Source organism: Palaemon carinicauda, chromosome 12 (assembly GCF_036898095.1).
Source record: "Palaemon carinicauda isolate YSFRI2023 chromosome 12, ASM3689809v2, whole genome shotgun sequence".
Classification (NCBI taxonomy): domain Eukaryota; kingdom Metazoa; phylum Arthropoda; class Malacostraca; order Decapoda; family Palaemonidae; genus Palaemon; species Palaemon carinicauda.
The window spans coordinates 110,697,077-110,722,650 of NC_090736.1; the positions used below are offsets into that span (position 1 = coordinate 110,697,077).

The following is a 25,574-nucleotide window of genomic DNA, read 5'->3' on the forward strand; positions in this document are numbered from 1 at the left end:
AATTCCTGCAGAGCTTTGACACTCGAGGGCGCAGGGAAATTTTGAACGGCTGCTACCTTCTCAGAGAGGGGATGGACTCCATCAGGAGTGATACGGTGCCCAAAGAACGACACTTCGTTGGCGCCAAAGGTACACTTGTCGTACCGAACTACAAGGCCGTTTTGTTGCAGGCGGTCGAGCACGATGCGCAGGTGACGGAGGTGTTCCTCTTTTGAGGAGGAGAACACAAGTATGTCGTCCACATAACATACACAGAAAGGGAGGTCCCCTAAGATGCCATCCATGAGACGTTGAAACGTTGCCCCAGCATTACGAAGGCCAAAACAGGAGTAATTGAAGGTGTATGTGCCAAACGGTGTGTGATGGCAGTCTTGGGGATGTCTTCTGGGTTCATAGGCACCTGATAATACCCCTTCAAGAGGTCGACCGTAGAGAAAACCTTCGCTTTGTGCAGGTAGGAGGTTACATCGGCAATGTTTGGGAGGGGGTAGTGATCCGGTTCTGTTTGCATGTTCAGGCGCCTGTAATCCCCACACGGACGGAGGGAGCCGTTTTTCTTCAGAACGATGTGTAATGGTGACGACCATGGGCTGGAGGCCTTTTGGCAAAGGCCCATTTTCTCCATTTCGGCGAACGTCTGTTTGGCGGCTGCCAATCGTTCCGGTGCCAGACGTCTGAATTTTGCGAAGACTTGGAGTCCCGTTGTCTTGATATGGTGATAAATACCGTGCTTGGCAGGAACCGTGGGCGTTTGGCGAAGCTCTGGAAGGAAAACTTCTGGGTACCACGTGAGGAGGTGGGCGTAGGCATCCGTGAGTGCGCTGTTGTGGAGAGTGAGGTTAGAGGGGGCGGGTTGAAGAGGTGTGGACAAGTACGAGTCTGCGTTGACCAATCGACAGTGGGCGACATCGACCAGAAGGTGGAAATGAGAGAGGAAATCCGCACAGAGGATTGGCATTGTGACGTCAGCAACAAGAAACTTCCAATTGAATTTACCGTTTCCGAACGATAATGTGAGGTTCTCGTAACCGTAGGTGGGTATCGCAGATCCGTTGGCAGCTACCAAGCGGACATCGGCAGATGTAGACAGACTACGTTGTGCCTTGAAGAGTTTCCTTGGCAAAAGAGAATGACAAGCACCCGTGTCTACCAAAAATCGCACGCCCGTTCCTGCATCCTGTAAAAAGAACAGAAGAGAAACATGGGAGGCCACCGCCACAAGCGATGGCCTGCTTACACGTTTTTTGGCCACTGACAATCTTTGGCACATTTCTTCGCGGTTGCCCCGAATCTGAAGTGGTAGTAGCAAAACTGCGGCGGATGGGAGGTAGTAAGGGGCTGTAGAAGTCGTTCGTTGGGGCGTTAGCGATTGGTGGGTGGTGGGCGGCTGTGTCGCCGCTTCGGCACGTCACGGGGTAGGCGTGTATGTCCTACGGCATTCATGTCAGCTTCGGTTGACGTTGAATAGGCATCTTCGTCGTCAGGGGTGGAGGCGTTGATGGAGGTCTTGAAGTGGCTGTCCATAAGGGCGTCGGCTTTGGTCATCAAGTCATTTATTGGTAAACTATCGACATCGGGTATGGCAGCGCGTACAGGTTCAGGTAAACGGCGTATCCAAAGGGCACGGAGTAGGTTCACCTCACGAGGAGAGCTGTCTGCGGCAGGTTGAAGGCGAGCGATACTGGTCATTTCCCTGAGGGCAAGCGAAGCCCTTTGGTCCCCCAACGGTCGTTGCGAGAGCTGAAAAAGCTTTGCTATACGAGCGGCTGGCGACGGCGAGTACTGCTGCAGAAGGTATGATTTGAGGGCGTCATACGCTATTGGGGCGTCTCCTTGTTCACAAAGCCAGTCGGATATTTCTGGGAAGGTGTCCTCGGGTATCGCCTCGAGAACATAATCCGCTTTGGTGGTTGAGCGAGTCACGCCCCTGATACGAAAGTGGACTTCAGCGCGTTGAAACCAAGCAAACGCCTCTCCGGTGGCGAACGGTGAAAGTTTCAATGGGGCGGCCGCGGCGCCAATTGATGTAGCCTCCGTCATAGTACCAACGATGGAGGGGCGAGGGAGGTGGGGGTGGAAGGCAGTGGGAGCGAGATGACTTCCGGGGTCACCAATGTGACGGCGCTGAGTAAGGGTGTGAACTCAAAGGCAGATTAGAAACGACTGAGTTATATTGTTGTGGAACACTCTCCTTATATACAAAACCTCAAGGCAACAGGACATAACAAGTTCACAAGACAGACAATATCACAGAGGAAAAACCAGACATGAATTTTCATGTTCGTTTAAGTGCGAGGGAAGAGCGAAGATACAAGCATAATATATACAAAAGGAATTATGTACAATTGTGTGAAACACGGTTGGTATATTATGTATGTAATAGTCCCGCTCAAAATATATAATTCATGAACGCAGTTATACGGTATTTTCAATGTCAATGAATGTTATATTTCATAAAAAAAACTTTTTTTTTTTTTTTAATATCAATCCATGATTAAAGTATAAAACTGTAGGTACTAATATATATTTGTACTACGTATTCAATCATTTTAACTTTGTAGTATGTTGTAGTATGTATGCGAATCTTTAGTGAAGTGCTCATCTTTCATAAATGTGGTGTTGAAAAAAAAAAGTGAAATAATTAAAACCGAGTAGTTGCAGCCACCCTTCCCTTCTTTATGCTTGTATCGTAATTCAATATCCTTCATAATTAATTGAACAAGATATCATGAAAGACATCTTATTCCTCTTTCAATAATGACATTTCAAACCCCTCTAGCTCATTAGCATCTTTTACTAAATTATAAGAATTACAACCCGTCCTCTGTTTGTCACAGAGCAAAACAAGATCAGATGCTGGAGGGGAGACACGGGAGAATAAATAGGTAGAGCTGCCAGAATATTATTACAATTTAATTGACTGATTTTCATCTATTTAGCCAAAAAAAATAAATAAATAAATAAAAACTGTCAAATATTTGTTGCTTAACAAAGTTTTATTATTCTTTTATTAACAATATTTTGATATAATGAAATATTCATTTATATTACCTATAGTTGCTACGTTTCATCTCTGCAAATACTATTGCACATACTTTTTTTCTATTTTTGGTAACTAATTTAAGCATATTGTTCGTGGCTTTTTTTTTATGTAAGTGTTGTAAGTAATTTTCTACTCAGTAATTACTAAGTAGAGTGCTAGCTTTATCTTCATACTCTCTCTCTCTCTCTCTCTCTCTCTCTCTCTCTCTCTCTCTCTCTCTCTCTCTCTCTCTCTCTCTCCTCTCTCTCTCTCTCTCTCTCTCTCTCAATAAGTTCATAAGGTTAATATACACTCAAGATAAAAGTATGTTATCACGATAGATCATGACATAATATCAAGGAAAAAATGTATAATGACATATTGATTGTTTTATTTTTTATTTTAAATTGGAAAAAAAGGAGAACAGAAAGCCTATATAAAATACTATATTAATTAAAATAATTTCTATAATTTCCTTGCCAAGATGGTTACTTACAATAAAGAGCGTCAACCTTTCTTTAATACAATATTTTCTGTGTATATAATCCACTGTTGTGAAGTCCGATCTGAATTCTAGCCACATAGGCTGATGACCACTATTGTGAGAGTCCATGATAATTCTCGACCTCTCCAATCTTCCAGATTGAAGATACGTGATGATCCTCAAATTACGGTTTAAAACGAATCGGCAATTATTAACTTTGCTAATAGGTACCTCTTATAATCCAAAAGTGGCGGAAATGAAGGTATACTACAGCAAGCTTCTTTATCCGTTTTTTTTTTTTTTTTTTTTTTTTTTTTTTTTTTTTTTTCATGAAAGGTTAGAGTAAAAAAAATTGAGCCTAATATTGAGAGTATGTGGGTATGTGTGTTTAAGCATTTTCAGCTCTGGAGGACAAATGACTGGGGCGCTTGAGACAGGGTTGCAATGTTCGACTCACCACCAACAAGGATATTTTAGCGTTGGTCGCGAATGGATTGGTGAACATAGCAATAAAAAGTTATTTTATTATTATTTCAAAAACTGGATTGCAAATTAATGTCAAAGCTTCATGGAGTGCTTGCCAGCATGTAATAATGATCTTAATGGCATTATAAACGATATATATATATATATATATATATATATATATATATATATATATATATATATATATATATATATATATATATATATATATATATATACATGTACATATATATATATATATATATATATATATATATATATATATATATATATATATATATATGAATACATATATATATACATCTATATATATATATATATATATATATATATATATATATATATATATATATATATATATATATATATATATATATATATAAATACACACACACATATATATATATATATATATAGATATATATATATATATATATATATATATATATATATATATATATATATATATATCTATATATATATATATATATATATATATATATATATATATATATATATATATATATATATATATATATATATATATATATATATATATATATATATATTGGTGTGCTACTGTCTTAAGCACACATTTGAGTATGAGTTGTTTTCAGATGTATTTAGATGGTTTATTGAACACATCTTGGTGGTTTTTTAAGTTTTATTGTATATAAACAACTGAGTTAAACATCTCCATCACTGGAGGAAGCTGTGTTGGTCCACATGACCAATTCTGGTGAAGTTTAGACAAGAACTGAACAAATTACTGATATCCCAAAAATCGTACACTTGCTTTAATTTGGATAAGTGACGGAATCGGAAGACACCTGCATCCGGTGACGTCACAAACTTTCACACGAAGAGTTAATGTGTTGACACTAAGAAAGAATGACAACTCAGCATCTTACATCCTGTACACAATTTGAGTTGACCATAGCAAATCTCACGGCCAGCTCTTCCAACCAACATGACATATTACGTCATTTGTTTTAAACATGTAATATTACTATTCTAATCATTACATATGCTCGGCCAGCTATCTCAATTTTTTTTTACAAAAATTTAACAAGCCGAAACATGGTTATTAGGTGTGACTGGACATACGTATCATTCATTGTCCAAAACTAGCTATATCCAACTGAGGACGAATGTCCAAACAGGCACACCAAAACTAATAACAATAATGCATACAAAAAAAGATATTACCAAAGCAAAAAGAAAAATGCATGATAAAACCAAGATCATACATATGGTACATTGCTAGCAAATGATTACATGGTACCAAAAACAAAACAAATTCTGACTTACAAATGATTCGGTAACTTGATAAAGAATAATTGTTACCTTTGTCAGAAACAAGATACTCAACATTCAGTGCACAAATACGAATTCCTGGTACGTACACGTACCACGGTTTCGTACATATATATATATTTATATATAGGGCTGATACATTTTATTAGATGCCCATAGATTCTGTTATATATCTTATATATTTTTCTTTTTTTTTTTTTTTTCTCTTTTCTTTTTTAACATTCCGGCTTATATATTTTTTATTAGATGCCGAGAGAAAAAATGATTTATATCCTTTTTTATTTTATTTATTTTTTTAAATGTTATTTTAAATGTATTTTTAACAATGCAAATGTAGAGAATTTCTTTAATTACATATTACTAGCGTACTAATCAGCTTTTCATACAAACATCAATCCGACAAATTACTCCCTTAGCGAATGAGGTGGCCACTCATACAGCTTTGAACTGGATTAAATAGGGGGTATTGTCAGGGCTATGCAACTCATTCCTTTGTAGCTGCTTGCTGTGCCGTAACCTACGCCAAACAAGGATGTTCACGGCGATAAATATCATCACCGTGAAACACAAACTAGCCAGTATTATGGGGTGAAGAATCTCTTTGTAAGTCGGCGACAGGTGGTCCTTTTCGGTAAGTTTCATTAAGTGTTTCGCCACACTTCCTTTATAGGGGAGAGGAAGTGCGGGCGTTGTAGAGGTCCACGTGAAATTCGCGAAGTAAGCACGTTCTCTGATGATTGTCCGTAGGCCAGTCACCATGGAATTCGGGGAAGTCCCGATACAGCCATCTGCTGCGACGAAGATGTGGTTGTGGGATGTGGATCCGTCAGGGCATGATATATTGAAGCCGTCCTTGTCGTATCGTATCCACGAGCCATTATTTAGTCTGCAATTGAATTCTTTATTGTCAAAGGGATAAAGCTTATCCAGACAATTTTCACTTGTATGGGAGAGAGCACCGTCTAGCACTATACCTAACTCGCATGAATCCATCAAGTTTTTACGGAATTCAAATGAGTCAGCTGTACATATTTTTCTATCCATTGCGTCTGAACAGTGAGTTAATTGATTTAAGTCTTTAATGACCGTATATGTTTCCTTGTCTGGGGAAATCAATACGTGTCCTGTCAAACTGGATATTACTGGATTTGAGTGATTCGTCATGAAAGTCGGAAATGGTGATATCCTGTAAGATTGCCAGGCATCAGAAGAATCAAAGGGAATTGTAATCCTAATCTTGTTATTATCTACGTTTACTGTAATTAGGCTGTAATAAAATTCTAACCTATGTTCGTCTAACAAAGGAACATAGCCTAGTTTATCCCTAGTGTTCTCCAGAACTAATTTTAAGTAACGTATAGGCAACAAATGGGGCGACAATACACCTTTAGTTGCTAACGTGATAGCTTCTACATAATCCTTGGATTTCTCAATGAAATGTGCAATTCTGTTATGTATGTGATCTATCTTTGAATCATAATACGTTAATGTTGCTAACAAATCCTGTACTTCCATAATTTGAACGATATTATCTGAATGTTCATTTAACAAATCCATAATTTTATTGATTGAAGCTAACTGATCCCTTAGTTCTGACATAATCAATTCATCTTTATGAGTCAAGAACTCAATTTTCTTATTTTGATTACTAATTTTAAGACGATTGGAAAGTCCTAAACCTAAACTTGCAACAGACCCAAAGATGCTTAATGCAGCATAAATGAACGGATTCCGTCTTTCTTTTTGTTCGTGTCCTACAGTCCACATCAAAAGGTCATAAGCCAAAGATCCTGTCTCTCCAGTCTTATTCTTTAAGTCATCAGATAGCATCTCTGCAATTTTTAATGTTGAGCTAAGCAAACTCTTAGTAGTCAAATGAAAATGTCTCCTATGCAACTCATCCAATGATGCAGAAAACCTTGAAATGGCGGTTCTTAAGCTAGTGACATCATTCTCTTGAAGAAAAATTGCTTGCATATGCACTTCGACAATTACGTTGGTTGATGTAATAAAAATGTCTTCTTGTCTTTCAACTATATTTCCATATTTAAAATATATATTCTTAGTCTTAGAACTCATCCCATACGAAAAAAATGTCTGAGCGAACAATATCACTCCCAACAACAAAAAATTCATCTTGGAAACCTGTAACGAGAAAAAACATATGTAATTACTCCTGTATTAAAAAGAAAACTTTTAAATTGAAATTAAAATTTTTCCTCACTTCTTTTTAATTTCTTATGTGAGACAATGGTACTATTCTCTCATCCGTGGGTTGGGCTACATTTTGAATTCTAAACCTATTGGCCGTTAATATTTCCAAAATGTTAAATGGGCCTTCAAACTTAGGTGTTAGTTTATAGTTGAGCCCTTTTCTGACATTGATTTGAATATAGATGTTATCACCCACGGTATATGTTTTAGTTGGTTTCGCTATTTTATCATGATTCCTTTTCATTATGATTTGTGATTCTTCTAAATTCTTTCGAAGGATATCATATCGACTTATACTTGCATTTATACATTCTTTTAAAGGATTTGATAGATTAGTTGTAGGCGTTAATACATGGAAAGGTGTTCTAACTGGGGTACCATACAATGCTTCATGCGGTGACATTTTAATTGATATATGATATGAATGATTCAGAGTACTCAGTGCCGCCGGTATTGCAATATCCCAGTTGGGGTCTGATCCCCCTAGTGTTACCCTTAATATATTTAATATCTTCCTATTTGCTCTTTCCACTAGCCCATTCGACTCTGGGTGATATATCATGGTATTGATCTTCTTTATTTTGAGGAATTCACACAATGAGGTAAGAAAGTGATTATTAAATTCACCACCCGAGTCTGAGATTATCATGTGTGGAATTCCATGTTTACAAATGTAACACTCGTAAAACTTCCTAGCGCATTCAATCGCAGTTTTAGTTTTAAGCGCTATTAGTTCTGTATATCGAGTTAAAGCATCTATAATTACTAAGAGGTGCTTATTCCCTCTGTCTGACTCGTAAAATCCTGTTAACAAATCTAAATGTATTCTTTCAAAGGGTTGATTGGGAACAGGATAAGTTCCTAAGCTAACAGGTGTTTTCGTATGCCCTTTGTTTTCCTGACATGTGCGACAATTAGCTATGTGTCTTTTTATATCTGTAAGCATTGTATGCCAATAAAACAATGATTTGGCTTTCTGTGACATTAATGAGAACCCAGGGTGTCCATGTAATGGATTTGAATGCAACCAATTCAGGACAGTGGAAACAAGTGAGTTTGGTACTACTACCTGGTCGTTAGTTACATGTGGTGTATTGCGGGTTTTCCTTGTCACAGTCCTACACAGAATATTATCTTTGATTACATAATTCTGCTGCTTATACTTTATATATTCTTTTTCTTTATGATTGCCTTTCAAAGCATTTATAATTGTTTCTATTTTCTGATCTTTTCTTTGCTCAGTCTGTAACAATTCAGCACTCCAGCCTAAATCTTCTTGTTCAGATATTGTTTTTACAATAGGCATGGATGTTGATATATCTATTAATTCAGCTAAAGACTCCGTACAAGATGACACGGGGTTGCGTGATAATGCATCCGCAATGATATTTGCTTTCCCAGGTAAATACCCGATTCTTGCGCCAAAATCTTGAATGATTAAATGCCACCGAGTTCGTTTAGGGCTGTGATTGAAGCCTTTAAAGAACTCTGTTAGTGGTTTATGGTCAGTAAGAACCTTAACGGGATAACCGTAAATTATGAACTTAAAATGCACTAGCGAATTAACAATAGCTAGTCCTTCCTTGTCTATTACTGCATATTTACTTTCGGAAGTTCTCAATTTTCGAGAATAGAAAGCTATCGGGAAAAACTGTTTATCATATTGCTGAAGCAATACCCCTCCCACTCCTAAGTCTGAGGCGTCTGTTGCAATGAAGAATTCCTTACCGAAGTCAGGAAATTTTAAGATAGGAGAACTACACAGTTCATCTTTCAAAGTATTAAACGCCTGTTGATGTTGCTCAGACCATATGAAATCTACGCCCTTCTTCGTAAGATCAGTTAAAGGAGCGGCTATTATTGAATAGTTGCGTATAAAACGCCTGTAATATCCACTACAACCCAGAAATTGCTGTATTCCCTTGACATTAGTAGGTATGGGAAAATTACGTATAGCCGACACCTTATCATGGACTACTTTAAGACCTTGGCTTGACACCATGAAACCCAAATATACTAATTCTGTTTTGAAAAATTCACACTTACTAATCTTTACCCTTAAGTTATGTTGTCTTAATCTCTGTAGTACTAGTTCTAACTTACGTAGATGTTCTTCTAAGGTGTTGGAAAAGATTACAAGATCATCCATATAGGCATGCAATATATCCCCTAACAAGTCTCCAAACACTATGTTAATCATTCTTGTAAATGTTATAGGAGCACAACGTAAACCAAAAGGCATCCGTAAAAATTCATAATGTCCCCTGGCTGTGCTGAAGGCTGTGTATGGGATACTATCTTCTTCTAATGATATCTGGTGAAAGCCTTTAAGTAAGTCCAAACTGGTAAAATATTTATTCTGACCTAACAAAGACAAAATATCGTCAGTACATGGCACTGGGAATCGATCAGGGATCGTTTCCTCGTTTAGACGACGAAAGTCGACACAGATACGCCATGTTCGATCTTTTTTCGGTACAACTATTAAAGGAAAATTATAAGGGCTATTTGATTTTCTAATGACTCCTTCCTCTAACATTTTACCTACTTCATCATTTATTTCATTCTGGAATTTCATAGGGAGTCTGTACGAGGGTACATATATAATTTTCTGTTTGTCTTTTAACCTTATTTGATGCTCGATCACATCTGTTTTCCCTAAGGATCCATCCGTAGTGGAAAAGACATCTGTATATTTATTTAAAAGTTCAAAAATTTTCTGCTGAATTTCTTCGTCTTGAATGTCCTTACTGATTTTATTTTTAATAGATCGTAAAAGGGACTCATCCGCAACTGATTGAGAGTGATTGATTTCAGCAACGGTAAGAATACGATGTTTATAAACTTCTACATCCAAGATATGTTGATTTTTGTGAATTACTAAAGTGTTATTTAAATGATTACAGACTTCGATATTACATTGCTGATGTGAGCCTACTGTATAAATAGCTTGTGTGACAGACAATCCGTTGGTTTTCAAAGTATCGGAAAGGATTAATATTTCAGATCCCGGTAGTGTTTTCTTTATTTGCACTATTAAATTCGAAGGTATGTTTGGTTCGATATATTGCGTGCAAGATGATATTACGGGTGAACGAGAATTCTGCTGGGTCGCGTGTATTATTTCTTTATTAGTGAGACAAGTTATTGGTTCTTCAACGTACGTTACGGTTACATTTGTCGTCTCCTTATTATCCAAAACAGACTTTAAAGTATTAGAAGACTTATAGAATTTCCCTTTGATATACACGCCGTGCTTTGCAGGAGCTAAGATAATGTTTTGATTTCCCATAGATGGGTATCCTATAATTACAGCTGGATACATATTAATGTTTTTCACAACAACAAATGTATCGGCAAACGTGCGATTACCGACTCTGAACTGAATATGAGTTATGCCTATGACGTTTAATTCATTATTTCCTATACCTGAAAGTCTGATTCCTGATTTTTCAATCGGAAAGTTCGAAAACAACAAATGATGCGTCTTCAAATCCATAATATTACGTGGACTACCAGAGTCAAAAAATAACGTAAAGGATTTGTGTTCTAAATTTACAGCATATAAGGTTGGCCGTAACTCATTTTGGCTTATTATTGTATGAATTCGTTGCAAATCTACGGGAGCATGTACTGTTTTACTTAATTCGGCCGTGTGTTTCATAGGAAAATCTATTGTCTCACATTTATCTGATAAAACATTAAATTGATTATTCAATACTATTGATGTTGACATAAATGACCTTGACCCAACATCACTCTCTTCCCCTCTAGAGTTAACTATGTGGTATTTGCTTTGTTCTGCACATTCTGAAAATTAGGCTGACTTTGCGAGGTCTGGTTTGACGGCCCAGGCTCAGCGATATTTGAAGAAGTGTTTGTTTGTTTCGGACTCTGAACTGCATTGACATTTTGTTGTTTCTTCTTATTGTTAAAATGAGGATTTTTCTTTTTATTTCCATATGGAACTGACTGTGGAATTGACTGTGTATTTCTAGGATATTGTTGTGTCTTACGCGCGTAACATTGACTATAAGAATGTGATCCTGTGTTGTGAACTGAACAAAATTTCGTTCTACAGTCTGCGCTTATGTGACCTTGACGTTTGCAGTTGTAACACGTCACTCCCGCTACTGGATTATTAATTACGTTCACTGTTTGTGGTTTTGTTTCATTCTTAGCAAAAACTTGAGTTAACACGGGATCGAGATCTGGACACTTGGACATGTGCTTCTTTATCTGTTTATAGACATCCAATTCCGTACTTGCAGGCATTAACTTCTTATCAAAGCACCGCACTAAAGCTTCAGGCAACATAAGTGTCATGCAAGTTAAATACATTAATCGTAAAAAATCTTTCACGGAGATATTATCGTTAGTAACCCAAGTGGAATTACCTAAAATGTCCTGATATTCGTTAAGCCTATCAGCTATGAGAGCTGCTCTCTCAACAACATTAAGCCGATTCATAGTGGCTTGATTAAGTGTATTTCGTAACGTTAACACCACATCCAAAGCTTCTTCACCCCCATAGATCGCGCGTAACCTAACTTTGAAATCATCCCAAGTAACTGCTTCCTGAAATGAAACACCTCTTAAATACGCACTCGCATCCCCCTTAGAAAAATCTATAAAACTTTTAGCTTCTTGTAATTGTACAAAAGGATCTACGATTTGTTTGGCATTTAAATGGGCATCAACGGATGAAATCCATGACTCCACATTTTGTGGCAAGAACCCGTTGACACGGCCTTGAAAAGGAAGGATTGCTGACCTGGCATTTACAAGCGTCACAATTGGAGGAGGATTAGCCTGGCCTACACCACTAGGTCCAGGGGTAGGGCTGACAGGAGGAGCCATGACTGCTGTATTCTTTTTTTTTTCTATCTCTGTGACCCCTTTCAATCCTATCAAAATATCTATATGAGTACAGACGCCCACTGCGTAAACGCATATGTATAATAAAATTCCCCCAACAATGTTACTAATCCCAATACATTTCCCCCCAAGAGTTTATGAAAGAAAAAGGAATTAGCACAAAGAAAGAAAAATTCTAAATGAGAATTCGGAGTTTCTTATAACAAAGTTTAGGAATTCACTCACCCCAGTAATATTTGACTAACGACTTGTGACAACTACACTTCACTGCACAAACTGAAATGAATACAAAATCTTTGTACTTAGCTTTATATGTAGTCGAGTCGTCTCTCTCTCTCTCTCTCTTGATGTTTTGTTAGCGATGTCTCGTTCTAGTTTCTTGTAGAATGTAGGTCTTCCTGGATATGTTTTGCAATAGTTGAATGCCAGTCCTTGGGTTTCCTAGGATGTTGATTGAAGATTCTATTTGTATACTAACATATGTTGGTGTTAGCATTTTCGTTGGACTCAGTCAAAATTGTAGATATTTGTAGATAGTTCTGAGTTCTTGAAGATCTTTATCAGGTATTACAGCTTTTATGTTGAAGTCTTGAAGATATATCTCTGGTTTTACAGCTATTTATTTTTGAAGTCTTGAAGATATTTCTCTAATTCTTAGAGTATAACCGCTGTCTTTGAGTTTAAGCGCTGCCACCATTTATTGGTGTGCTACTGTCTTAAGCACACATTTGAGTATGAGTTGTTTTCAGATGTATTTAGATGGTTTATTGAACACATCTTGGTGGTTTTTTAAGTTTTATTGTATATAAACAACTGAGTTAAACATCTCCATCACTGGAGGAAGCTGTGTTGGTCCACATGACCAATTCTGGTGAAGTTTAGACAAGAACTGAACAAATTACTGATATCCCAAAAATCGTACACTTGCTTTAATTTGGATAAGTGACGGAATCGGAAGACACCTGCATCCGGTGACGTCACAAACTTTCACACGAAGAGTTAATGTGTTGACACTAAGAAAGAATGACAACTCAGCATCTTACATCCTGTACACAATTTGAGTTGACCATAGCAAATCTCACGGCCAGCTCTTCCAACCAACATGACATATTACGTCATTTGTTTTAAACATGTAATATTACTATTCTAATCATTACATATATATATATATATATATATATATATATATATATATATTTATATATACATATGTCCTAATTCGTGTATGTAGATGTCTTGTACGACAAGGTAAAAGAACTTAATATTCATGAGTATTCCAGAAAAACTGATGTCTAGGCATATTTTGCAAACCTTGCATTTTGGTAGTGAAGGGATTTTTAGTTGCCGGTGAGCAGTCGAGTTGATAAGACCCTCACCTGAGAGGGTAGTTGTTTATTGTCTACTTATGAACGAACCTTTTGTAATAAATGAAGAAAACCCATATGCCAACGTCTGATTATCCATCTACTCGGATCATATTTATATCAAGTATAAAAATTACGTCTGTTTGTGTATGCTGTAAGTGAAGTTGTTCTTTGAGCCGGTGAAATAAAAGTTCAAGATGCCGAGTTACACAAGGACTAACATAGCAGACATTGCCACTACAGGAGATGTGAATGAAGGAGCAGTGGGATATAGCGCTCCCAATGAAGAATATAGATAGGAAATTAAATCACAAGAATTGGAAAATAAGTTAGAACAGTTGGAAGAGTTAATTAATAGATTGGTGGTGGAACGAGAACAGGAGCAGAGTGAAACCACAGCATATGCAGCGTACAAATACACACAAGTGAAAGTACACATGCACAGCCGAGTAAAGATACGCAAATTGTAGTCCGAAAGTTGCCAGAACTCCAGGCAAGTGTTAGGCCTTTTGATGATCAACGGCCTAAAGAAGGGTTTTAATCAATTGAAGTGTTTTTGAGAGATTTGAAAGTAGCCACATATGGGTTGTCGGAAAAAGAAAAAGCTATTCAAATAATTAGATTGCTGAAAGATGCTCCGGGAATGGAAGTAATGTGTTGGCCACAAGAAAGTTTAAGAAGTTATACTGAAATAAAATGACGTTTAATTGAGAAGTATACCTTGCCTGATGCGAGAAAGGGAGACCTAAAGGAAAATTACAAACCCAAAATATGGGAAGGTGAATCCTTTCTTAGTTTTGCAACTCGCATTTTTTGGGATAGCATTTCGTTGGCTACCCGGAGTGCCAATCTCTCAGAAGGTGATAAAAAGGCAATTGCCCGTAAACATATAAACGTAGTGGGTGCGATAAAAAAAAGTTTAAACCATTTTCCAGAAGAAAAAAGTACTGGGAATAATTGGGCTGATTCCAAGAAGTTGGCATCCATGAGAGGAATTTGACCCCCGAAGAGTGGTAAGGGGGAATGCAGTCAGCAGATTAGCAGAGTCTTCATATGTTGGCACTGTGGGGGAGAGGGGCACCGAGGAGTGGAGTGCCCCACCCAAGGATTCCCCCTCTGATACACTTGTCATGCCTACGGTCATTTATCTCGAGAATACCCAGCAAAAAACGCCCAAGGCGGGCGGGCTGGAGTGCACGCACACCTCCCCACGCCCCACGTCCGAGGAAAAGGAAACAAAGGAAGGGGGAGACAAGGGAGTTCAATACCCCCCGAATGACATCACAAGCAGTAGCCGAGGAAGCAGTGACAGACGTGACAGAACAGGCACTGGGACCTCCATCAGTACCCAAAACCTCAACCCCTCAGCACTAGGGACTAGGGAGAGGACCAGGGGGCAGCGGCATAGTGGCCGAGATCATTAGCAAGTGCTCCATATCTTGTAATGGCCATTTGGGAATTTTAGCAGTTAGGATCGACCTGCAAGATAAATCCATCCGAGCGCTGATTGACACGAGAGCCAGTGTTTCACTGATTGAAAAAAAAATTCTCCTCAAATCCACTATACCTGGCGGCATAAATTGTTCTTGACACGCCAGGAGGAAATAAACTACACATAAACCACACATCAATCGTCCAGTTTAAGGTGGGGTCTGTGAAGTTCACACATAATTTTTTGTCTGGCCCACCTTAGGAATTCCAGGAATCGAGGCTCTCTTAGGAATGGACTTTATATCTAATAATCAAATTGGCATTTTTGGGGGAAAAGATACAATAACAGTAAAAACAGGATGGCACATTTTGCCGATAGAAACTCATGAGACAGTAAGTGCACGTGTTAGCTCGGAGAGACATTCAAGTAGGGTAACAGCTGTACCTGAGAGAGAAGTGTTGTTCCCCCAGACCCTTACGAGCATATCTGTGACCCTATGTCATCCTCTCGCGGAAGGAACTAAGGTAGTTGTTAAACCCCATGACAATTGAGCCCATATGATATTACAGGGCTCGACAGAAATTAAAGAAAACAGAGCTGTTATAACGATAGTTAATTTTTCAAATAAAAGAGTTGTTTTAGGAAGTGATTCTGTGTGTGAATTATAGTTATGTGAAATTGCTTATAATGGGATGTTGGGAGCCACAACTCCGGCCCGCACAGACGAACGCACTCATAATTTGATTATGCAAGCGCGAAAATTATGTCCCTCAGAATATTAGCCTGTAGTTAGTGACATTGTCAATAATTATTCCGATTGGAATTGGAGATGAGCCACCACGGAGGATTGATCGATTTCCCTTTAGCATTGAAACTGGGCAGGCGGAGCCGATCAGGTCAAGGCCTTATAAGGTACCCATTCATTTCCAGGGAGAGATAGAAAGGGAAATTAATAAAGTAAGGTAACAAGGGATAATCAAGGAGAGCGAATCCCCTTGGGCTTCTCCAACTGCAGCTGTTAAGAAAAAGGATGACTCGGTAAGATTGTGTGTTGATTATGGGAAATTGAATGCAATCACTAAGGATAATACATTCCCATTGCCCTCAATCGAATAATTACTTGTGAAAGTACGGGATATCAAATATTTTACAACTGTTGATTTAAAATGTGGATACTATCAAATACCCATTCAAGAAGACAGTAAATATAAAACGGCATTTATAGCTAACGATCAATTATTTCAGTTTAATTTTCATCCTTTCAGTGTTAGAAATGCTCCAAGTCATTTTTTCTATTATTATTATTATTATTATTTCTATCCAAGCTACAACCCTAGTTGGAAAAGCAAGACGCTATAAGCCCAGGGGCTCCAACAGGGAAAAATAGCCCAGTGAGGAATGGAAATAAGGAAATAAATAAATGAAGAGAACAAATTAACAATAAATCTTTCTAAAAACAGTAACAACGTCAAAACAGACATGTCATATATAAACTATTAACAACATCAAAAACAATTATGTCATAAATAAACTATAAAAGACTCATGTCCACCTGGTCAACAAAAAAGCATTTGCTCCAACTTTGAACTTTTGAAGTTCTACTGATTCAACCACCCGATTAGGAAGATCATTCCACAACTTGGTAACAGCTGGAATAAAACTTCTAGAGTACTGCGTAGTATTGAGCCTCGTGATGGAGAAGGCCTGGCTATTAGAATTAACTGCCTGCCTAGTATTACGAACAGGATAGAATTGTCCAGGGAGATCTGAATGTAAAGGATGGTCAGAGTTATGAAAAATCTTATGCAACATGCGTAATGAACTAATTGAACGACGGTGCCAGAGATTAATATCTAGATCAGGAATAAGAAATTCAATAGACCGTAAGTTTCTGTCCAACAAATTAAGATGAGAATCAGCAGCTGAAGACCAGACAGGAGAACAATACTCAAAACAAGGTAGAATGAAAGAATTAAAACACTTCAGAATAGATTGATCACCGAAAATCTTGAAAGACTTTCTTAATAAGCCTGTTTTTTGTGCAATTGAAGAAGACACAGACCTTATATGTTTCTCAAAAGTAAATTTACTGTCGAGAATCACACCTAAAATTTTGAAAGAGTCATACATATTTAAAGAAACATTATCAATACTGAGATCCGGATGTTGAGGAGCCACCGTCCTTGACCTACTTACAATCATACTTTGAGTTTTGTTAGGATTCAACTTCATACCCCATAATTTGCACCATGCCCTAATTCTAGCTAAATCTCTATTAAGGGATTCACCAACACTAGATCTACATTCAGGGGATGGAATTGATGCAAAGAGAGTAGCATCATCTGCATATGCAACAAGCTTGTTTTCTAGGCCAAACTACATGTCATGTGTATATAGTATGAAAAGTAATGGGCCAAGAACACTACCCTGTGGAACACCGGATATCACATTCCTATAATCACTATGGTGCCCATCAACAACAACTCTTTGAGATCTATTACTTAAAAAATCAATAATAATGCTAAGAAACGACCCACGCACTCCCAACTGTTTCAGTTTGAAAACAAGGGCCTCATGATTAACACGGTCAAAGGCAGCACTAAAATCAAGGCCAATCATACGAACTTCCCGACCACAATCAAGGGATTTCTGTACAGCATTGGAGATTGTAAGAAGGGCATCACATGCTACAAGGCCTTTACGAAAACCAAATTGCAAACTAGGGAGTAGATGATTACCTTCAGCAAACCTATTAAGACGTTTTGCCAGAAGACGTTCAAAAACTTTAGATAATATGGGAGTTATGGAAATTGGGCGGTAATCAGTGGGACTTGAGCTACCACAAACACATTTACATAGAGGAGTAACATTACCAATTCTCCAACTAGTGCTAAAAGCTCCTCTTCTTGCTAACTTGCGCCAAATAACAGATAACTTTGGAGCTAAGAAATCTGCTGTCTTTATAAAAAACAAAGGAAAAGTACCATTTGGGTCTACACCTCCATAAGCATCAAGGTCCATCAACAGAGCTTTAATCTCATGAGATCGAAAAGCTAAACTAGTTAGTTTAGCCTCAGGAAAACAGGAAGGAGGAAGTTCAAGTTTTTCATTACTCTGTTTACTGTCAAAAACATCAGCCAAAAGCGGTTTTCTCGCCCTTAAGTGGCCTTAATGTTCTTGTTTATATAGATGATATCATAATTACAGGGGAAACGGCCGAAGAACATGATAATAATATTCGTAAAGTTTTAGAAGCATTGCGATATAATAGTATGAAAATAAATTTGTTAAAGTGCAAACTTTTCTGTAAAAAGGTCAAATTCTTAGGTCACATAATAACTCCAGAATGTATCCAACCCTGACCTAGTAAAGTAGCGGCTATTAAAGATTTCCCCAGGCCACGTAACTCTAAGGAAGTAGCTGGGTTCCTTGGGCTCGCTGGGTATTAACGTAAATTCATAAGAGGTATTGGAGAGATAGCGAGACCCTTAGATGCTTTAATGCAACAAAAAATAATACATTTCGGAGAGAAAGAAGAAAGGGCCTCTAACTGTTTGAAAGCTGTCTTAACTAGCAATGAAATACTCGTATATCCTAGATTTGATTGCCCGTGTTTAGAGACATCACATGCGAGTAACGTAGCTATTGGTGGCGTAGTTCCTCAACGATTTGATGAAGGCAGAGAGAGACATATTAGTTTTGCTTCCCGGGTGTTAAAAGGTGCAGAAAAGAATTATAGTACATTCGATCGAAAGGCTTTGGCTATTCTTTGGGTTCTAGAGAGGCATCAGTTCTTTTTATTAGGTCAGTCGATTGAGTTGTAGAGTGACCATCACCCCTTACGTGATTTGTATTATAAAAATGATTTGAACTCTCGTCAAGCGATATGGATTGAGAGATTGTTAGAGTTTAATATAAAGGGTTTTCACAACATAGAAGGTAAAGGTATACATATACACATACAAGTATATATATTTATATATATATATATATATATATACATGTGTATATATAAATTTATGTATATATATATATATATATATATTTATATATGCATATGTATATATATATATTTATATATATATATATATATGTGTGTGTGTATATATAAATATATACATATATTCATATATATATATATATATATATATACATATACATATATATATATACATATATATATATATATATGTGTGTGTGTGTGTGTATGTGTGTGTGTATGTGTATAAATATTTATATATATATATATATATATATGTGTGTGTGTGTGTGTGTGTATGTGTGTGTATGTGTGTGTATGTGTATAAATATTTATACATACATATATATATATATAAATATTTTTGGGCTCAAGCCATGTCGTCCTGATGGAAGTTCCTATAGGGTAGCTTCCTAGGGTATATTACAACTACGGCGATATTCCCAGAGAATTTACCTTAAGGTACCAGAATTCTAACTCCTGGAGCGAGTATCCCTCGTGAAAGGGATATCGCGACATATCAGAGGACGTATTCTAGACACGTCACATGGCAATCTACGACCTGAACAGAGATTCGTCTCGTAGGAGGGAGATTGACGAGATACGAATTCGGGAAAGAAAAAGGGGAGCCGCTCCCAAGGCTTCCCTATCCCCCGATTCGTATGCGTGCCTGGCGCCAATCCTGGCGCCATCTGTATTCCTTTTTGCGTAGCTTAACAACTCGGTGGTTTTTTCCTGTTTTTCTCGCAAATCTTGGATTTATTCAGCTTTTCATGGCTTCTTCGTCTTCGTTGACCTCGGATAAGTTGAGTATAGTGTCTGTTATGTATAAATGTAGGCTCTTGGTAAAATTTTGAGTGATTAATAGGATTAATCTTTGATACAAGAGCCGTAGCCTACCAGAGGTGTCCTGGACACTGTCACTCGCTAGGTATAAATTAGTTAGTCAGAGTGACATTCCTGGTTGTTTTGCTTAATAAAATTTAGCTATTTAGCTTTACATAGGATTTCCTTTCGTGCTTAGTTTTTTTTGGCGAAGTATTCGCCATTCTGGCCTACGCTAGGCCATGTAGCCTAGTCGTTTGGTCCTAGTACTTAATGCATGATTATGGTTTTTCCGAGTGTAATTAAAATTTTATTGAAGCTTTAGGCTATATTTTATACATGTTAGACTGTGTGGAATATTTCCAAGATTGTATACGTGAGAGTTTCGGTGAATTAGGTAATCGATTCTCTTGGTGCCTAGGCTAATTGCTTATGGAGCCTTAGTATACTTTATCATACTCCCTGGTTGCTTTCTTTTCTTCGGAGAAGGTATGCAATCCCTTTCCCTCTGTTTAAGCCTTGGGCTTATCCCTAAGTGGTTTTTTCCGAATTTATTTTCGATAAAACTATACTAGGGTGTTACTGTACCTTCCTGTTCCAGCAGAGTCTGGTTCAAAGAGGGTCAGAACAACAGAGTTTTTAGTCTGAGTCCGTGTTGTTTGGCTTGGGGCAGAGTCTCCCTCGCTGACCTAACACTTACAAAGGGAGCTGAGCTCCCTTAGGTCACTGTCGAAGGTTTCTGTAGTTATGATTCCTTCTTGTGTGATCGACCAGACTAAGTTCTGTTGCTGTTCTCGGGGAGGATAAATCTTCCCTTGGGAGTTGCAACGCCTTCCTTGCTTTGGTGCTCTGGAAGCTGGCAGGTATTATACTACTGCGCTGGCCCTTTCCCTTAGATCTCCCTTAGGCTAAGACAGAGTTCTTGGCTACGGGTGATCTGTCACTAAAGCAAGGTTGGCAGGACCCTCTTGTCCCTTCCCCCTCTATCTCCGTAATGGCCTAGCCATTACTGTACTGTACCTTGCCGGCCGGCAGAGCTGGCCGGCAGGGGTATTACTGTACCATATGTCATTCTACTTCTGGACCTAGTATAGGTTGGGATTTGGATTGACTAAGCCCATTGCCGGCCGGCAGAGACGCTGGACGGCAAGGGTCTTATGTTTTCGAGTGCTGCCCGGACCTCTCTTGGTCCCTCATCCATGCCTGCCGGCAGAGCCGGACGGCATTGGTCAAGGAAGCCTGAATTAAGTTTCTCCCCTTCCTTATATGCACTCTTTCGGTTGCCGGGCTGGGGGGGTTGTGTACACTCTTATCCCGGCATCCATTCTATTTTCTTCTAGTGCTGTACCTGTCCCGGCAGCCGGCCTATGAGGCCGGCAGCCGGGCAGGGGTAGTCTTCTGGTTCTTTTGCTGCCGGCTGGCATCGGTCTTGTACCTTTGCCGGCCGGCTTATGTCAGTCCTTGTCTGCCGGTCACCAAGAGTGTGGCCGGCAGCTGGGTACTACCTTGTGTAGTTGCTGGCCGGCAATCATTGCCGGCCAACACTGGCTGTTGCTGGCCGGCAGCTGCTGCCGCCGGCACAGGCATTTGAACCAGAGGGCTGCCGCCCTATAGCTGTTAAGTAGTATACTTTAAAGCTAATTGTGGTGTGTGCCGGCCGGCAAAGGCAGGCCGGCACACATCCTCCTATACTGTACTAGTATTCTTCTGTATAGCATATACAGTAAGAAGAAAACTATAGTAAAAGTTTAGGTACAGCACTGTATCTTCTAACACTATTGTGTTTTCTTACACAACCCTTTGCTGTTGCCCTCAGACAGGAAGCAGAGTTCTTCCCCGTCTATTATCCAGGATTTTTAAAATCATTGCCTAGGTGTGAGCTCCACCTGTTTCCTATGGAAACCTTGCATTGGTTACTCTAGTAGAGATAAACCATTTTTGATTTTATTATCTGGAAGGCTGCAACAATGGGTTGTGAGGGAAACGCAAGTGTGTGTCTTTCATTTATGAATTGTTATGCTATACTATGCATATCCAGTGATACATAGTTCACTTGATACTCATGGAAATTTCTTCTCTTTACAGAAGGACACTCCGAAGTGGGGAAGTGCTTTCTGCAATGTCAGCAGCAAGAACCTCTGCGGACATGAGTTTTGTAGGAGACACGCAGCATACGCTGTCTCCAAGGATGATCTCCGGTATTGGGACCCTCAGGTATGTACTGTGTGCACTAACCTGATTAATGAGACATTTAAATAGCTAGGAAGAAGCTTCGTACCTGAGTAAGGGGCTTCCAAAAGTACACTTCTGGCCCTTATCTTCCAAGTGAGAAGATGAGGGCGTATCTTTTCCCTAAGGCATCAGCTGAGGCAGTGATTCCCCAGCCTCAAGAGGAGATCCCCTAAGTTCAGATCCAGGTGGATGCTGAAGTCGCGGTCGCGATGCAAGACATCCAGCTAAATGACAGGATATCTGATGTGGACGGGTGTCAGGAGGAAGACCTCCTTGCAGAAGCCCAGGATGAAGTTCAAGTCCCTCTACATCGGCCGGTCCTCCCAGTAGAGCTGGGACAGGCCATCTCTTCTATTGTTGGAATGATCCAACAAATGCAGAAGGAGAATCAGGAGAAGGCGGCTGCAATGGAACTGCGAATGCAGTGCCTTGCAGAATCACATGGGCCCCAGAAAAGCTCAATGTGAAAGACCTTCCTTTGTGCTCGGATGCTAACCCATGGAGGTATGCTGAGCACATGTCGATGACGACTGGAAAGATCGTCATCTCGGATATGCTGGGCTCAGTTCCCCTGGAGGGTGGAATTCTGGCCCAGCAAGGCACCATATCCGGACTGTTATGTCCGGCTGAGGAAGGAACCAGCTTCAAAGGAGGAGGCAGAGCCGAAGGAGGTCATAGTGATGACCATGCTAAGGCTCAAGCTCTACTTTCATCTTCGATGAAAGAGAGGGGCTTCTCTAACTCAAAGGTAGCTGCATTGAATAGGAAGCTCCCTTCCTTTGTGTCCTCGCCTACTAGAGCCTTCCCCCTTTTTACAGAAAGGGTTTCTGGCTGTACTAAAAGCAATCGAGGCCGGCAAGTCTTGCCCCTCCCTAGAGGAGTGTAAACCCTTGTCGCTGGCCCTGCCTATGGACCACAAAGATTGGAAGGACGTCCATCTTACGTTCTAAGTGGAAAGTTGGAGGCTGATATTGCCGGACGTCAGTTCGGCAAGGACCCCCCTAAGCTGTCTGACTTTCTTTTGCGAAGTGAGCTCGATACAAAAGAAAGACTGACTGCCTCAATGTCTCTTCAGACTACTCTCGAGACGATGGCAAGTGACCCCAAGGTCCATGAAATGTTCATGGTAGTGGCCAAGCCTCATCTGGCCACAGTGACGAAGGACCTTTATGGCTTCGTCAAGGCAAGGAGAGCTTGTAGGGAGTTCGTGTTTACCTCGGCTACAGTGAGGCACGAGCTAAAGAAACTAATCTCCTCCAACATTTGGGGAAAAGACCTTTTACCCTACCGACTTGGTCAAAGAAGTTTTTGATAAAGCCACCTTGGAGAATAGAAACCTTCTCCAGAAGTGGGACCTGGCTATCAAAAGAAAGTCTTCCCCGGATGAGGGTCCTCAACCAAAGAGGAAGACTATGAGGACTAGGCTACCGTCTCGGCCCAGCCAAGCCTCTTAGACAGCAACAGCAACTGCAATTGCCATTGCCCCCAGTGCCCCAGATCGTGGCACAAACCCCGACCACCTTTCAGTGGGTACCCCAGGCCGTGTCGACACAGTCCACGGCATTCACCCCAGCGTTCGAAGGGCAGTCTACTTCCTTCCGAGCAAAGCCTAGAGGAGCAGCCAGAGGCTCGTCTAGACGCCCCTCAAGGGGAAGGGGATTCAGGGGTGGTCGTGGTCAGGAAGGCAAGACCTCAGGACGGCAGTCCAAGTGAGGTGATACCGGTAGGAGGGAGACTTCTGAAATTTCGGGATCGGTGGACCTTCGATCCCTGGGCCCACAGCCTACTCAAGAATGGATTGGGCGGGAGCTGGTACAGCACTCCACCCCCGTACCTTCGGTTTTTTCCAACACTCCACCCCCGTTATGGAGGAGTACGTTCAAGAACGGTTGGAGAAAAAGGGTGAAGCCCATCAATTTCTAAGGGAGGCTGTTTTGTGTTCCCAAGAAAGACTCGGAAAAGCTCAGAGTCATTCTGGACTTGTCGCCACTTAACAAGTTCATAGTGAATTGCAAATTCTAAATGCTAACACTGCAACACATAAGGACCTTACTGCCCAAGAGGGCATATTCCGTTTCTATAGACTTGTCAGATGCCTACTGGCACATTCCAATTAGCCATCGACTCTCCCCCTACCTAGGGTTCAGGCTACAGCGAAGACTATACGCCTTCGGAGCCATGCCATTCGGGCTAAACATAGCCCCAAGGATTTTTACGAAGCTTGCGAGCGTAGCTCTCAAACAATTTCGCCTAAAGGGAATTCAGGTAGTAGCCTACCTGGACGACTGGTTGGTGTGGGCAGCATCCGAGACAGAATGCTTGCAAGCTTCCAGTCAGTGATCCAGTTCCTAGAGTACCTAGGCTTCAAGATCAACAGAAAAAGTCTCGACTTTCTCCATCTCAAAAGTTCCAGTGGCTAAGATCCACTGGGACCTTTTGTCACACCGTTTCTCCACCCCAGCGAAGAAAAGGAAGGAGATAGCGGGTTCTGTCAAGAGACTTCAAGATTCCGAAAGGATATCAAGACACGAGCAGGAGAGAGTACTGCGCTCTCTCCAGTTTGCTTCGGTGACAGACCCAGTGCTAAGAGCACAGCTAAAGGATGCAATCGGAGTTTGGAGAAGTTATGCATCAAACGCGTGAAGAGATCTGAGAAGACCAGCCGCTTCGGCTAAGTACTCTTCTCAGGCCTTGGTCCCAAGCCAGACATCTAAAGAAGTCAGGTTCTTCTTCAGCCACCTCCCCCGTCGGTGACGATTCACTCAGACGCCTCAAAGGAGGGATGGGGAGGTCACTCTCATCGGAAAAAAGTCCAGGGGACTTGGTCCAGGCTATTCAAGCTTTTCTCATAAAACTTTCTAGAAGCTAGGGCAGTGCTCCTTACCTTAAAGAAAGTCTCCCCGCGTCATTCGTTCCACATAAAGTGGTAATAGACAGCGAGGTAGTTGTAAGATACTTGAATCGACAAGGATCGAGGTCACCACCTCTCAACCAGGTGATGTTGGCCGTCTTCCGATTGGCGGAAAAGAAGAAGTGGTACCTGTCGGCAGTTCACCTTCAAGGAGTCCGCAATGTGACAGCGGACGCTCTATCCAGGTTCACACCGATAGAGTCGGAATGGTCCTTAGACGCAGGATCATTCTCCTTCATTTTGAATCAGTCCCAGAACTGCAGATAGACCTCTTTGCGACGAAAGACAACAAGAAGTTGCCCCTGTACGTGCCCCGTACGAGGACCCCTTAGCGGAAGCAGTGGACGCGATGTCCCTCCACTGGAACAGATGGTCCAAGATTTATCTGTTCCCTCCTCACAACCTTCTGTTGAGGGTCCTCAACAAACTG

General features: G+C 40.0%; 1 long non-coding RNA gene across 1 annotated transcript; it reads right to left on the reverse strand.

Moving 5' to 3' along the window:
- Positions 1 to 5,904: 5,904 nt before the first annotated feature.
- On the reverse strand, positions 5,905 to 12,688 carry LOC137650615 (uncharacterized). Its single transcript, XR_011046008.1, has 2 exons — positions 12,627 to 12,688; positions 5,905 to 6,195 (listed from the first exon to the last, which is right to left on the reverse strand). It is a non-coding gene; the product is annotated as an uncharacterized lncRNA (long non-coding RNA).
- Positions 12,689 to 25,574: the final 12,886 nt, after the last annotated feature.